This window comes from Gnatocerus cornutus, chromosome 2 (genome assembly GCF_029298725.1).
Source record: "Gnatocerus cornutus isolate USDA-ARS CGAHR chromosome 2, icGnaCorn1.1, whole genome shotgun sequence".
Lineage (NCBI taxonomy): Eukaryota > Metazoa > Arthropoda > Insecta > Coleoptera > Tenebrionidae > Gnatocerus > Gnatocerus cornutus.
The window spans coordinates 5,996,463-6,014,369 of NC_142234.1; the positions used below are offsets into that span (position 1 = coordinate 5,996,463).

The window sequence follows — 17,907 nt, forward strand, 5'->3', positions numbered from 1 at the left end:
TACCGCCGCCACCACCCCCTGAATTAATCCAAACCCCAAAAACACGAAACGAAACCACAAACGTAAGGCAAAATACAGACAAGAAAGCATTATATTTAAATGAACTATATTTCATAATGATATACACGCACCTCGAGGCAAATCAGTGCGCATGTGCCTTAATCTGTTGTCAGACACAAGAACTCCGGGTAACAAACTCCGGGTTCTGCAGTTTAGCGCGGGACGTTGAAAGTACGACGACGCCCGGAATTTACCGGAGCACACGCGGATTCGCGCGGGACCGGAACCGGTCGAAAAGTGACAGTTTATGTGGTGTTCTGGTGAAAGTGGGGAGATGTACAGCGGAAGACTTGGAATTTTTTTTTGAAGGTAGACAGTGACTTTTTGGTTTTGATTTTTTTTTTCGGAAAGTTTCAAACTGGAAAAGTGGCGCCATCTTTAATTTAGACTTTAATATGTGACGAGTGGGTACTAGTTTGGTTTAGTAGGGGTCTGCGACTCGTTATGGCCATTAGATTGAGGGTGTTGAATAATGAGGGTATGTTATTAGATGAGACGAGGGTGTAATTACTGAAATTAATTAAGGAAGGACAACTTTAATTTCTAATATTTTAACTAAGTAGGTTCTTACCTTGCAAATTTTAGAGTTGAAAACAAAATTCTGTATCAGTAATTTAATATAGGTGAAGCTTAATTTGTTTAAACTTTGGTTTTTCGAATTTGTTTGTTTTTGATTTTTGCATCTCTAATTAGTTCATCTGTTGAATTCGAATAAACCAATGTTTAATGGTATATCAACATCATTAGTGTATGAATAATTAATTAAACAAAGATTGAAATTATTTGCCTTAGCGAAATTTGCGCATTGTAGACACTAATAAACTGACTTTTTTCGTAACAACTATTTCACCTTTTCAGGCAGGATATTGAAACTGACACTTAAGGACATAGTTACCGTTGTTAAAAATTTGACAATAGACCACAAAAACAAATGTCAAAAGTGTCATAAATTTGACAATATTTTTTTTTTAAGAATTCCGTTGTGCATAAAACGTTGTTCGCACCTTTGACTGAAAGAGCGATACCGCCCTTGGATGAATTATTCAACTTTCATCTCCAGGCGTAATTTACCGATCTTTTTCGATCGTCTATACGCTCTATAATAACAATTTTTTTGTTTCAACTTGAAATAAGTAGGTATGTTCCTATTTATTATTGAAAATACAGAAGTAACCTAACTGCAAGTAAATTCAATTTTATTTAATCCAGAAGTACCTTCCTATTAGTTTTTCAAAAGTTTCTAAGGAGCACTCTCAAAGATTTGCTCTTTGAAAGTTGATTTCATTATAATAAAACCATGACTCTTTTCATCGTGTGCACCGAATGTTAACATCTTCCATAAATCGCTTTGATTCGCAAAAAGTCTGTTCTTTACGATGACATAAAATTGATGTACGGTGGTAAAATTTAAAATTTGTTTAAAAAATAGTGGTACTTTGTTGGCGACAGAAGCTCAGATAATTTAAGTCTCAATAAATTCAGAAATTTTATGTAAAATACCACGTTAACGTTTTACTGATCCATCAGCTTAGTGAATGTTAAAAATTTAAACTGCATTTATAAAGCCAGTAAAATTCAGATTGCTGGGATTTGAGGAATGCATCAGAATAAAAGGAATGAAAAAAGCTTAGAGAGAAAATAAAATATACTTGAATTTAGAATGTTCGTTTTATTTATGTTAAGCACTCGAGACTAACGAACTCTCAATTCTCAATTCTGAAGTCAAAAACTCCGCGTTCGTTGTGTTATAGTGTCGAGCTAATAAAAGCGACATACGGAAATCAATAACTAAATTATTTATCAAATCAACAGATGTCGGTTATTTTGTTATCTATTATACATAAACAAGTCGTTATCAAGTAGGAGTATTTCTTAATAAAGTTATATTGTGTAATAAATGTTCTCACAATTGCTACATTATGTTTCCAATTAGTTTTACAGTCTTAATGCCAGATTAGCATTAAAATATTAATTCCAACAAGCATATCAGTTATACAGGTGTCTCAGAACTCGCTAATGACTCGTTAATGACAGATTTTGTCTTTCATTGTGAGGTGGATGTGTAAAAAAATTCTAAACTTGTTAGATTTTAAATTAGAGCAATTTAAAAATGTCTAATCACAAACTTTTCTTTTTGCAACAAATTTAGGTTGTACAGTAAAAGCCAAAATAAAGAGGTAAAGTCCATTTTTTTTTAAGAAAAACCCTAACGTCGCAATTTTCCCCTGCATTACAACCGACAACGTTGCCTAGGGAGATTTTTGGTGAGAAAATAGTTAAATTTATATAAAAATAGTTAAAATAGTCAAATTTTTGACATTTCTGAAAATTAGGCAGTGTTTCCGTTAAAAACGTTTCTTTTACTCCTCATTTATTTTGAATACCGCATTTCAAGGTCATAATTTGTGAAAATTGTGGAGCTCTATGGCAAATTTGAGAAGATTTATGCATTGGATTGAACATAAACGAGTACTTGAACATCCAAAAACCCGTTTGTGATTCAATTCAATACATAAATCCTCTCAAGTTTGCCGTAGAGCTCCACAATTTTCACAAATTATGACCTTGAAATGCGGTATTCAAAATAAATAAGGAGTACAGCCTGTTGGATTGCAAATTAAAGGATTTAATAGTGAAAAGACTCGGCACAGCCTGAAAGGCCGTTTTGTGTAATCAAATTGTCAATTAGGCAGCTAACCTGTTTGATTTTATCACCAAAAAGTCACCATCGACGACGTTGCCGGTTGTAAAGTGCTGGGAGAGTGCGGTGTTGGTGGTTTTTTAATAAAAAAACGGATATTACAGCTGTTAAACGACATTGTAATTCGAGCCAAAAATTAAACTGTTATAGTTATTAACGACATAAGGCCGATATTAAGCATTTAACAGGCAAGGAGATGTTTGTAAAGCCAAGGCGTCAGCCGCGGCGTATAAAATCTCCGCGCCTGTTAAATGCAATATCGGCCGAATGTTGTTCAACGTTTTTCGTAATAGGTGTCCTAAGAAAAACATTTTAAAAGTGAAATTTTTGACAACGTAAATCAGCGTAAATAAAAATTCATTAAATCAAGTCATTACGTCCGGACTTCATGGTAACAGAATTTGTTATTTTCAAACAACGTGCCAATTTTCATCAAAAAAGTTTTCTGTGGCATAAAAATGCAAAGAAATTGATCTACGGTAAGCATTCCTGACGAAATTCTTGCACAAGCTTTAACAGCGAGTCAAGCTTTGTTACCAGCGAAGATACCAAAAGGAATATAAAGATTTTGTCTCATGGCGGAAAAGCAAGAAAGTAGAGGGCACAAACGAAGAAGTTGTATTGGCGTATTACTCAAATGTGTCTACTAAATTTTCTCCAAACAGTTTGTGGTCAAAATTCTGGATGCTCAAAATTTGTTTGAAAGTAAACGAAAATCTTGATATTTCCGGGTAAGGATCAAAGTGAAAACATACGCATCACTATTTTTAGTGTTTTTGTCTAGGTATGGAAGTTATTTACCTTGCTCAAAAGAAACTCTGAAGGCTACAAACCAAAAAAAGCTGCAGTTTTGGATGCAGAGCAAGTAACTAAATTTCTACTGGAAGCTCCAGACAAAGTGTTTCTATTGGAAAAAGTTAGAATTAGAAATTGTGCAAGAAATAGTTCAATTATTTAAGTTTCTATGTAATTTAATTTCCAATAAAATTTGATAATTTGGTGTTTTTGACACTACTTAACAGGTCCTTGGCCTGATAAATGAATTTAACGGCCGTGGCTGTTTAAACTAAATTTAACGGCCGTGGCTGTTAAAGCTAACTTAACAAGACAGAAAACAGTACTGATAAATCGATTTAACATACACCTATTACGAAAAACTACTAATAGGACGTTACCATAACTACCATTAAAATGGCACTTAATAATTATTTTTAACCTACAAGGGGTAATCTTTGCCTACAATGTAAAGGCGAATGCATTTAAAAGTAAAAGAAAATATTAAAACCAGTGTATACCTAAGTAGTTTACAATGCTTTTATTGTTTTAATGTTATTGTTACAATAATTATTTGAAAGCCTACTTTGAAAGCCTGTTTAACACAGCTTGATTTTAGAAAAAATCTGGTCCAAGACTGTATGTACCACTTGATTTTGTTCGTCACTGTAACTAGCAATGTATCTTCAAATATTTATTATTTAGATCTAGTTGAAAGTCTGACTTACTTCGCAACATTTTTCACTATTTTTATTATTTGTTAGAAGTCGGGCTAGAAATGTCTACTCATTAGAAGACGAAACAGTATTAAAAAGGACGAACATTTCACGATTAATTAAGCTCTTGCAAATTGAAAATTATTTTGACTAGTGTGACAGTTAAGCCGTCAATTTTATAATGTGTTAAGAAAATGGGGTCTGATTGTATTCCGTAATTCGACAAATTGGCTGGAGTTAAACCAAATTTTCAAAATTCCAGCAAAAAATGTTTGTAATTGTTAAATTTTGAATTGCTCTAATTTAAAATTTAATGAGTTTAGATTTTTTTGCAAATTTACTCTCAAAATAAATTTGTGGTTAACGTATCTTTTAAAAGTTCTGGGACTTATTATATGTACAGAGTGTTCATTTTTTCTGTTCACGCCTAACTTTTTTGCGAAAGCAACACATTGTACGTTCCACAAACTACTTTAACTTACTTTTTGTATACATAATAATTAAAGCAAACACAGCAATGATTATGGAAAAAGTTGTGACAATTGAAACAATAAAATGTTTAATGATCAATTTTTCGAATTCCGAAAAATAGAACATTCTGTTGACAATGGGTAAGTGTCTGTTCGCATGTAGAGCAGGTAAATCAAACCTTAACAAAAAATACAATAATTTGAATAATTTAAAAAAAAATTAAAAGGCGAACTAGAACAACGCCGGAGAATGAAGTTGCTCCAACTAAAATTATAGCAGATAATCCCTACGTGAGTCAAAGGCAGTTGAGATTAGTCCGGGTTTGGTCTTCAATATCTGAAAGATATTTATTTTATCTATACCTTGTAATAAAAGCTTTTGACAATATAATATTAGTCTCGGATTATAAAGTTTTGTAAATTTGTGTGAGGCTGATTATTTGGTCTTCCTTCTCATTTTTGTCATTAGTGGGATCTCTTGCAATGATCGCTCATTAAAAACAAATATTTCCAGTAATTTCCAGTATGTCTGAATGGATCAAACCTTGAGCTAAAATTTTATAATTCTTTCAAGCCGGGGCCAATTCTGTACGTCGCCTCACTATCAACTTGGACACTCGACTGTAATTCTCCGCGCGAATTCAATTCGAGAAAAACTAGTTACGAAATATTTTACCCCACTGAGATAGGGCTTGCTGCCACTTAAAATAAAGTTTCATTTTGACATTTCGTTTCATTTCATTAGTGTTGACTACAATTAACATTTCAGGTTGTCTGCAAACTGTCATAATAAACGTATCATAATGTCGCAGACACAACTTCAGACAAAATTTCATAGTTGGCTAGACAACTAATTAAAATGAACACGGTATAAATTCTAATTAATTTAGCCCTACTTTAGAAAAAATCTTTAATTCTATTTTTAAAAAGCAATAAGCTAAAGCTCCACTAAAACCACGTAAAATCCGAACTAGACTATTTACGCCACTGGCTGTTTGGGTCTTGACCCGACTTTACTAGTCTAGTGTTAGGCGTTTTAAGGCTTATGCAGCATGTGTATGCAACCCTGTGTACAAAATAAACACTTGTTCATTCAAAGAAGAGCAAGTTTATGTTAGGTTCATTACCGTGTATAAACTGTATCGATTAAGAGAACACAAGTTATGCTTTTAAAATTATGGGGCTTTAGACATGAGAAAACATCCACGTTTTGTTTTACGGTTTTTTCGTTGTCACTTAAATCATGTGTCGTACGAGAAGCTTGTCACTTTCCAAAGTAAGAGTAATTTTTAATTCTCCCTGCGTTGTCCCAAATTCCTTTCATGAAATGAACGACTCGTCATAAACAATATTCTTTTATTCGTTGCATAGAATATGAGAAAAGAAATGAGTCTTAAAAATAGTACAAACACATTATAACAAATGTAGGAAGACAGGAACACAAGCAAATGTTATTAATTCAGTGAACTTTTCGAGGGTCAATTCTGAGAATGGTGCGTTTTTTTTAGTTTATTTTTAGCAAAAAGAAAGTATTCCGCTTCCTGGTTGGAACAAGTGTTATGTAAATGTTCGACATAAATCAGTACTCAGTTAGGCGAAATGCACATTTTTCAATAATGAAATTAGTATGGGCTTTTCTATACGATGAAAGCGCTCGGGGACCTCAAGCGATTCAAATGAGCCGCTTGATACATTCTTGAAAACTTTTTTCTTCTAGCGGACTTCCTTCGACATAAATCAACTTGAGCTTATTTTTAGAGACCATATTAAAAATTCAGGAAGTTGTTCCATTAAGTTTAAAGAAAACATGTTATAAATTATTTTATATTTAAGGGTACGCTTTATAAAATGCCGTCAGGATAGAATAAAGAACGTTGGAGGACGCGACTGCTTTACTAATTGCTGAGGACCTTAATTCTAGACATAAATCATGGAAAAAAAGGCTGACGGACCAATTAAAAATTAATTGAGGTGTGTCGTTTTAGTTGTGGCACCGGCAGCTTTTACCGAGAAAATCTACATTGAAATGGATTTTTTTTAATCTTGGTCCGATGTTTATTACGGGTTTATCAAAGGACAGTACGTGTATTACTTCCGAACGACAAAAGATCAAAGATCCTTAATCTAACTGAGCTTACTTTCTTACGGGTCTCGATTGGGTTACCAGAGGACCCTTCATTGGTTATGGAGATTTCCTAGTCCTGTTTACAGAGAAAGAATACCACAGGTTTAAAATAACTAGTGCCAGCAATATTTTGTTCTTTTGCTGAAAAAACATTGTAAAATAGAATTACTACCTAGTTAGCATCAACAATTATTATGTTGGGATATCTTTCGTAATTTTAACTTCAGACCATCACTTTAACAAAATGTTAGAGCCAGTTTGTTATGTTTGCATTTCATTAATATTTCCTATTCATGCCATTCATATTTCAACGAATACATGTTGTCGCGATTACAAAACATAAAGGTGTATGCTCTAATTCTAATAAAGTTAGCTAAATTTTCAGCGCCAGGTATAATTAAAACTGTTTGAGTACGTAGAATGAAATTATATATTTCAGTTGTATGAATAGGAATACTGTAGTCAACAACACAACCCACTCAACTTCTACAAATTTGTCTTATTTTTAACAATTCTAGTTTCATTCTAAAGCGCGACTAACCTGAAAATTGAAGCAGAATTGTTATTGTTGTGCTCATTTTAAATTTTCCCCAATGTAAACTCAGAAGCAAATTCAACAGTGCGCTTGCATAATTGCTGCAGTCCGATAATGTTTTTATAGTTAAATAACTCTGTAGACTTTCTACCACAACAAGTTTCAGTTATTTATGGAATCGCAGAGTTTATTAAATTTTCAGACAGTTTTTACACTCATCCGGAACATAAAAACTAAAAACAACGTTTGTGGTTCTCTATTAATGATACTTTACTGATTGCATAGTTTTATTTCCGATTCGTTTGATAGTGTCAATTGGTGAACCATTAGCAGTATGCTATAGCCGAATGAATGAACGCTAGTAAATTGTAATAATTTTATGCTTACGATTAAAGCTATGTTATATTTATTTGACCATTCCTTGGTTCTACCCTCTCAGTTAAACTGGTGATAAAATAATATGGGCGTTCAACTAAGCCATTAGAGTTCAAGCTAAATTTTTATGAATTCTTTGGAAAGCATTACCAAATGGGTGTGATTAAAAAAAATTTGAACATTATATACAGGATGAAACCATATTCAACTTTATTTTTTCAAATTCAATTATAGGTACTTTCGTATAGATCATGTAGAAAACTTCTCAAGTAGGTATACTAGGAATATTTTATATCAGAAAACTAACATTTCTAATAACTGAAGCGTTGAATCTTTAGCAGTTTGGTTTAGCTTAACCCGCCACGTAAATTCGACCTACAATATTTAGCTCGTTTGGTGTAAGTGTTCAGGGAGGTCGACTTGTAATGTTTACGTGATGTCACATATTCGAATAGACTGACCTAAGTACTACAAGTCGACCGAACTGGAAGTTTACACCACTAAATGTTGTAGGTCCAATTTAGTATTCACGCGGCGGATTTAGTGCCCGATATAAACGAAGCCAATGAATTCACTTACGTTTCATTAAGTTCTAAAGTTTAGATACCTGTTATTTCTATTATTCAAAAAATTTGGTTTCAAGATTTTTAAACAGACTTTTAGGATCTTAATTCCTAAATTAATTTTTGAGGCGACCTTAACAAAAATTGAAGTTTTAGTTCTCGAAAAGCTATATAGTTTATACAAATTGTAAAGCTACAGATGGCGAAATTACAAATGTAAATAAAGATAATATAAACTTTTCTGAAGTATCTATAAATATTAACAATTATTCAAATGTTATAAATGATTATATCAATAAATCATAAATAAAAATTATTAAACTTGTGAATTTAATATAATCGACTAAAAAATCTTGTGTCTCATGGCCAAAAAGTGCTATTTTGCCCTTACCTTCTTGTTGGTCACTAAAATAAGACTCGGCCAAAAAAGAAAACTTTTTGGCTTTGGTACACAAATAACTATTTTATACAGTTTTGAATTTTGATTCTGAATGGACATTTTGGTCATTTTCTGGATTCTAAAAAAGTTACTTTTAAACTTAGATATAGATATTAGTTCTGAGTTTCAAGATTTTTTTCCATTACCAATATAGTAAGCAGTGAAGAATTAGTTAGGTATTCATTAAACAGGGTGTTATTTAAATGACTACAAACATTTTAACTATTTAAAGAACTTTTTCGTTTCTTGAATTGTAAATCACACTTTTCTGGCAATGGTAACTCTACTTTTGCGTTGTCGGTGCTGAAAGCTGCAGCAGTGCGGCAAAAATGACAGCTTAGACTGACTGTTCAAGGGCATATAAAAGGAAAACAAGCTTACCACAACAAAGGTTATACACTAAAGTATTTTTTAGGCAAATTGATTCCTAATTTAAAATAATTTTTCCTCCTTTAAAAACAAAATAAAAATTAATTTTATTAGTTGCGTCATACAGGGTGATTTTTTTAAAACGGCAGGCGTTGTAGAATTTTTATTTATGAACCGATTTCAAAAATTTAAAAAACAAATTAAATGGTTTTTAATTTACTATAAACTGATGATTTTAAAATTTTTCTAAATGTCTTAGTTTCTGTTGGGCGATACTCAACTTTCTTATTTTAAATTGGAACCCATATTTTTTTTTTCATAATTTGGAAGATATTAATTTTCTTGATTCAGAAATGTGCAATATGTTCTAATTTTACCAAAAATATTTTAAAAAAAATTATCAAAATTGAAAAAAAATAAGCAATAAAATTTAGGTGCATGGTGTCAAATAAAAGAATGCCGTTATTGTAATGTCAAAAAGCAGCAAATAACAGAAAGAATCGGCATTTTTTTTGAAATTATTAATAACAAAAAACAATAATAATAATTACAAATCAGAAAAAACAACTACCTAATTTAATTAAAATACTGTTGAAACGCCATCCCGTTTTTTTCATTGCACAATTGACACCTACGAGAAATGCATTGTGCATTGTAAGGTGTAGCCCCATCTTGTTGAAAGAAAACTTGTTCTTTCTGTTATTTGCTGCTTTTTGACATTACAATATCGATATTATGTTATTTGACACCACGCACCTAGATTTTATTAACTTTTATTGCCTAAATTTTTTCATTTTTGATATTTTTTTTTAAATATTTTTTGTAAAAGTAGAACATATTACACATTTCTGAATCAAGAAAATTAATATCTTCTAAAATGTGAAAAAAAAATGGGTGTCAATTTAAAATAAGAAAGTTGAGTATCGCCCAAAAGATACTAAGACATTTAGAAAAATTTTAAAATCATCAGTTTATAGTAAATTAAAAACCATTTAATTTGTTTTTAAAATTTTTGAAATCGGTTCATAAATAAAAATTCTACAACGCCTGCCGTTTTAAAAAAATCACCCTGTATATAGGACATTCGAAAATTACATGTTTTGTTTTATATTATGGTTTATCAGCCAAAAAGCTTTTAATTAATCTTGCACTGTAAGGTTTTTACCTCTCTCTAGCAAATGCAACTATTTCTTAATACATAAAAACATAAAAGTGTGGAAAATTTTACCTGAAAAGAAGTTCATTTTATTGTAAAATTTAGAATATCTTATTAAAACAAGGTAGAAGCCATTTCCATTTTACTTTAAATTGTTTCAGACTGAACTGTGTTTCAATATCTATTCAAAATCAGCAAAACTTGTTTAAACTTAAACAACTTTATCTAATGAAATTGCTTTCATCCTTTTAAGTTTTTAAAGATGATCGGACAAAAGCTTGAAAACAAAAGCCACGATTTACAGAAAGACATCCTTAAAATCAACACCAAAGGATATGTAGCAATTTTTAACGCACTGGGTTATATTATCCGTTGAATTATTCAGTTGAAAAAACCTAATTATATGGATTATAAACAAGCAGCATTTTACATTGTTTAAACATTTTTTTGCCGTAATTGTATCTCAGTCTAGAGATTTTTTGCTTTGAAAAGTTTTACCATTTTACGTCAAAAATTCCGTTATTATATTTATGATAAACATCGTAAACATGAGCAAACCTCATTACAAAATATTGTTTTTTTATTAAAACAGAGCTTGGAGTCTTTTAATTTTATCCTGAGACGGAATACCAAAGAAGGTTTTATGACAACAAATGAGACGTTTAATGCACTGTTGAGAGGCAAAAAAACTAGCAATAACTTGGTCTATTCAAAATCCATTTGTCTCCATTTATCAAGCTCCTCAACTTGAAATCGTCGGCATTTCCTTATTAATCCATCTCAACAACCGCCTCACTACTAGTTTCCCACAGATGATGCAATTATTACTGTAATCCTTTCGCGCTGTTTCATTGCAAGCACTCGACTCATTATTGCAAATATTGCAATTTCGTCGGAGTTTCTCTATAGCGGACTTAATAAAACCCGTTTATTGGACCAATTTAAAACCCGACTTGGAAATTAGAGGTCTATAAAGTCCAAACACCGGTCGAATGCACAGACGGCCATCACAATGCAAGCGCCATTGTCGTAGAACACTTCAAACTCTGTGTTGTGGTGTTTTACCGTAATTAAAGCAATCCCGTCTTTGTTAATGATTGGCGCTAATTTTAATTGCAGATGGATTTACTGGTGGATACTATGTTGGGGGTGTTTTTACTGTGGAGGGCTTGTTTGAGGATTTAGTGGCTTATTGATGGAGCGAACTTGTTTGTGGCTTTATTTATATTTTTTCACCGGATTCGTAATCCAAAAAATAAATAATCCGGATTGTGTTCGGAAAAAACAAAAGTCTATATTACGAACCTAGACACCAATCTCGGTAAAGAATTCCAGTCACGGGTTCAAGAAACGTGACGTCACCCTCTTTATATCATTCCTGTTAGAAATGAAACTGTGAAGTTTTAGACCAATCGATGATGGGATTATATCAAGCTGTAACACAAAACGGAACCAAAGTGTTATACAATGTTTTAATCAAATTTAAATTAAAAATTAAACTGTCGGAAAAACTAACACAGCTAGCTACCCCGAAATATTTATTTGCAAAGCCATAAAAAACGAGCAGAAATAAAATGGAATTACAATTTGAAACGGCCAGGAAGCAGCGGATGTAGATTAAAATGGGTAGTTGCAACGTGAAAGCGATTCACATGTGAGTTATTTAATGGCAGGTATAGAATTTTATTTCGACATTTCGGATTTTGCACCAAACAAACCGCACGCGTTTGTGCAGACATATTATAGAGTGTCGTGTGCAGTAAAATCGTGGTTCTGGGGGTGGCAGCGTGTTTATGGGTTCAACGTTTTGGTGTGAATATTTATCCGATACAATTATAGACTGAATCTTGAAAATGACGACGCTTTCAACCCACCGCAAATTCTATATTAAAATTCTCCTGCTCATTCAAACGAAAACGTAACAATTTAAGGTTTTACCGAACGTTCCAAAGCTTGTACAAACAAAATAGCATTTTCCTTTAAATATTGAATGTCATCTGGAGAGACAAAGAGGCGCTTTATATCATATTAATCCGAAGTTTGCATTATAAATATCTTTGGAAGAACAAAGTCTCGATTATTGACCAGCTCAAAAGTCTTCCGTAACAAAAACCACCGCGGAAAATTTCTAAAGTTGTTTATAACTCTCCTTTTGTTTTGACGGAACTGAATTAAGTCCCAGTACTCGTTCACGCTCCGAATAGAAAACGGTTTAAATCAGTTAATTAAAATGTTTTAAACACAACATCGTGTAAGCAAATTCGCGACGAAAGTAGAAAGAGCGATAAAGACGTGCGTTTTGTAATAATCTGACAGAGCTTGGCACAAATCCTCAAAATATTAGAATATGAGCATTTGGGGATTACACAGGAAGGCGGCGTTTGAGAGGTTTGTCCAGCATGGAGATCAAAAGTTTGAATTTAATAGGATTCATTTCTCTTAACGGAATATTAAATTAGAAAGTTGAGGTCGCGGACTTGACATCTTTTTAATTTTTTGGTACTATGTTCATTTTTTAGTTTTACATAATTTACATAAAATTAGTCAGTAGGTATATTAAAAACTGTTTTATTACAACACGAGTTCATTTCCAAAGACAAGAATACTGCTCTTCAGTTTCATAAAACGAGTTTTTATGCTATTTTTTCTGATTTGCACATTAAATACATTTTTTTTTAACTTGTGACGTTGCAATGGTAACAAAGCTATTAACGCATTTAATGTGGAAATGGTTATTAACACATTTAAAACAAATGCGGAAGTTATATTAAAACACCGATTTTCATATGGCAAGTTTTAAGGCACGAATCCAAACTTTGCCGCTCGTTATATAATGGATGAGTGCCTTAATGGCCTTATTAACGAGGTTTTTATACTATTTTTCCTAATTTGCTCTTGTAACAGAGCTATTTTCGCGATTTCCGCATATGTTTTCAATGCTATAATATCCCATTTCGACACAGAATGCTATAATAGCTTTGTTTACGTAGGTAGCAACGTATGTTTAAAATACAATTTTGTCTTTATTCGTTTTCATTTCTCATTTTGTTTATATTTTTTGTTATGAATTTTAATATTTAATTTTTTCATTATCATGCAGAGTGTCAAATTTTGAGGTTTTGAAACTTTTAGTTTCCTAAATTTTCAGTTTTCTTCTTCTTTTGATGTAAAGTGGACTTATTATAATTAAGTTTCTATGATTACAGATTTGCATGTTTCACAATACTTCTAAGTAAATTAGCTAAGTTTGGGGCTCAAAAATAAAACTAGAAGCAGTGGAGAAAAGACATGAGCTTCAATTTTCCATCCCTGGTTTTGAAATAACTGGTAATTAATAACAAACTTCACTTTCGGGAAATTCACGTCTTTCTATTCATTTTTCAAAAGAAATTAAAGTTGGGATTTGCAACAAAAGATCGATAATGTCACAGCGTCCTGCATTGTCTCGGAAAAACTGAAAAAATATGCAAATCAAGGCATTTCGTTTTTAGCTTTTTTGTTCAAACTAGATAGGTATAGTTTCCGTTTTCGCCGCACCTCTTCACCACTACAATTTGTGCGTCTTTGCTGTTTGTTGTCTAATTAAGCCGTCAAAGCCGATCCCCCAATTCAATCTACACATCTATAATAGATCAGGCAGCGTAACAGTTGCAAGTTATAATTAACTGGTGTGTTGTTTGGGAGCAGAACATCCCTTAGCAACAAAAGTGGCACGCATGATGGCTGTTACACAGTAATTTCCTCGAAACTATTATGTCATCGCCATTAATTTAAATAAGGACATAAAATCCAAATGCGTTCAGCTTGAAGTCACAGCAGGGTTGCAAAAACATGGCTGCAGTTTGAATGAAAAAATTTGAAGGGATGAGATACGTGGTAGGGTGTTTACACGTCTCGTTTGTGCGCTAATTTCGCTTGGCAATCTGATTTCGATTGCTTCATTCGGAACGGTCGTTACCTGCAAGTGCTATTGTCGAGGTGGGTAATAAATGTTAATAAGGGGTGAAGTGGTGTAATGGGTGGAGCTGTTTACGGGACTGAGGTTTGGGGAATGGTAAATAGCTGCTTAAATTTGAATAGTTTACTTGAATGATTTTTGGGGATGATTATACTGCTTTGTTGTCTATTTATTCGTCCATTAGCTAGATCTAAATTTCTAATATGCTATAATTTATCACGATGAGTAAAGTGAAAATACGACTTCCACAATTTACGTTAAAATTTTCCTCACTTTAAAACCTTAAATCGTCCGTTTTGGCGGATGACAAAAAGTTGTTTAAATATTTCCTGAGCTCATTTTCTTCTTTTTATTGGTCTGGGTCTTGTAAAGTATCCATTAGCACTAAACCTAAAATTTCCATCTCGACTACATCTTGCCTTAGAACATTAACCAAACCGAGCATTTTCGAGATATATTCGGTGAACCAGAGACTTCTTGCTTTTTTCTCGGTTGTCTACAAACAGGCCCGAGCACTCAAATATGTAAAATAACCTGCTGGCTCCGGAGGCGGCTCACAAATTCGCTTAATTATTCTTCGGCGGAGCATCAGTCAAGGGAAAGTTGCCTTGGCAAATTACCACTAAAAGCTCATGTTACACTGCTCCGTAAATATGATATAAAGTCATATCCGCAGCTTGGTAGTTTAAGAAGCATGTTAATTAATTTTGTATAAGATTAGCATGGCTTGTCTTCCTCTCAACTTCAGGAGATCCGTTAAGGAGATTTTTGAGAGAGTCAACTCTTTAAAACGCCTTTTTTAGAACCCACAATTCTAAAACAAGTCGATATCTCTGGCTTCTGATTATGCTAATTTTCGTGTTTGTTACACTGTTTGTCGATTGAGTGAAAAATCGAACAATAGAGAGCCGATAATGGCGCCTTGAAGTGTAATCTGATTGGTAAGTATGAGGAACAAAGCCCGTTTTTAACATTGATGGTCGATGAATGGATACTAATCAAATTAGTGATGGCACGTGGTGGTTACCGTTAGAGCTAATGAGGCGGTTGCTGTAAATTACGTTGTTTGTGTTATGATTGTTATGAATTGTCATTTTTAATTAAAAATCATTGCGTGAGTTGAAAACCAAATAATAGAAACGTGATTGTGGTGACAGTTTAAAGCAAATATTTGAGAAAATCCTTAATTGCGGATTTATTACAGTAAACAAATGTAGAGAAAATCGGTAATAAATGAATTTGAAACGCATTCAATAGGTTTTAATTAAATCAGTTAAATAATAATTATTAGGCAGATTGTTTTTTTAATTTTTATCTACAATCGGTGGCAAGGAGTGGAGGTTTTATGAGCAAATTTTGATTTAAAAAATAACCGATTGGTCTAACCTACCCATTGCACATTTTTTGTGTAGATACCACAAATCAGCTGTCAAATTTTATTTGTTTTAACATTTGATAATTTCTAATTAAGTAATTTTTTTATAAATTGGAAATACAGAATAGATAAAACATTGTAAGAAACACGTTTAAAAACTCTCTTTATAGCTGTTTAAAACACTCATAAAATTATGTTTTAAACCAGCCACTTACGCAATAAAGCATGGCTTTAAAGTGAACTTTAAATAACTATTATTGTTTGTTTATCTACGATCTTTTAAAAGCAAGGAAAATGAAATAGGTGTACTTTCCAGATATAACCGTCTCGACTCGCCACAGCGCAACCATCATTTTTACCCAATCTTAAGAGCGTCTATCTGATCTAAGACATCAAAATTTTAAAATATCCCAGCTTTTAACGGAAAAGGTGGAAAATGTGAGACGGCTTATTATAATTACCTCTAAACCGAAATGTGTATTTCATTAATTGAATTTTAAGTGTAGAAAATTGATGAAAAATCGAAAGCTAAAAAATCTAGAGTGAAGCGATATTAAACATTGTATGAAAAAAACTTTTAAAAAATTTAAAAAATGAAGGAATTTAAAAAAACTAATAAGTTGAGAAATTATTCAAAAAATGACTCAGAAAACAGGTTGAGGTGGTAGAGAATAACATTTTTTAATTAAATAAAATGTATTATACTCGAATAAAATTCAATATTTTATCCAAAGTTGCAATGAAAAGATTAAAAAAAGTGACAGCAGTAACAAATTTATTAGCATTTAATAAACCATCGTTATTGTCATAGAAATGTGACTTGACTTAATACTTCTAGAAAGTTTTTCTTTTCAAGAGAGGGTAGTTTTAAATAAATGTGAAAGTCAATTTTATTAACACATTTTGGATAGTAGATGTTTATTATAATCGAGTATAATACAAAATTTTATCCAAAGCTGTCCACTGACAAATTTTATCATTTAGAAAACCATGCTTGCGTTGTTATTATGGAAATATGATATAACATTTTTTTATACCTCTAGAGAGTCATAGGGTACTTTATCTCAAATGACTTATTTTAAACTTATTTTGCAATTAAACATATTTTTCCATTTTTCATACTTAAACTCTCATATTCTAAGGCTAACTCAAAAAGCTTTTCATTAAAAATTTACGCTGATAAAAGCTTTTATTTGCTTTTACGCGTCGATTTTATTGACAGTTTTTCACGAACTAAAATACAGAGACTCTGAAACATTATTATCATCCAAAGGATGAATCATCACTCGAAAATCGATAAGTGCAGCTTCAGTTTACTGCAACAATTTTTGATTGACATCCACGTGGCAAAAATTATCACATTGTATCCATATGGAACAAATCCCCGATGCGACTTTTAACTCACAATTTCTGGCACATCTTTCACGTATTGCTCATATATTTTATAAATTTAATAAAAGTGGAAGCACGTTTTCATAAATCTAAAGTAATAACTTTTTGAGAGTTACGACTTCATTGATTATTTAAAATACACTGGACTGTTTGCTTTGATACTTTATTGCCATAAACTTTCTTCAACTCATATATTATTTACAGGAACGATGTGACACACTTTGAAAATTTGGATATCTTAGATACAATTTATACAGTAAAATGTTACACAATTTTTTTTACTTGTTTAACTTTCATTTTATCGATTCCTTCAAGTTCCACAAAGTTTGTGAATTTCATATACAGAAAGGAGATGAAAAAGTTAGGTGTTAGGCTTGCTTCACTCAGGATTAGGCAAGACTATTTATAAAGAAAAATAAAAATAAATCTTGTGAAACAAAAACTTATATAATTGTTTAGAACTTCGAAATACTTTATAAACCAAAGTTTGGTTGTGGAATTTGGGAATAAATATTCAATTTATAATTTACGCCTCAATTTATTTTTTGAATTATTGATCGAAGTTGCGTTAACTTTTAACAAACATTTTGCCAGCGCATGCTTCAAAATAATTACTGTTTTAATATCCTTCACGGAACCAAGAACGAGCATTCAGGTGAATTCACAGATCGATTTTTCATGCAGTTCCGTATAATTATTTTGTTGAAATTAATTTTTTATGATAAACCGCAAATACTCATAACACTTGATTAAAGATATAAAAAACTGACTTACTTTATGTGGCTTGCTTTAGTCTTGAACAAAAAAGTAAATGCACCAAACCCAGACGAAAAGTATAGATTTATCTAGACTTTACTACATATGTTTGCCCATAAAAAAGCTATAAAACAGTGTTATAA

General features: G+C 32.0%; 1 protein-coding gene across 2 annotated transcripts in view; it reads left to right on the plus strand.

Moving 5' to 3' along the window:
• The first annotated feature begins 276 nt into the window (after positions 1-276).
• Positions 277-17,907, plus strand: part of LOC148178295 (junctional adhesion molecule 2A-like) — a 57,617-nt gene continuing 39,986 nt past the window's right edge. For both annotated transcript variants that reach the window (XM_088029530.1, XM_088029531.1), the window contains exon 1: positions 277-538. The gene's annotated coding sequence lies outside the window, so the exon portion shown is untranslated. The remainder of the gene's footprint in view (positions 539-17,907) is intronic.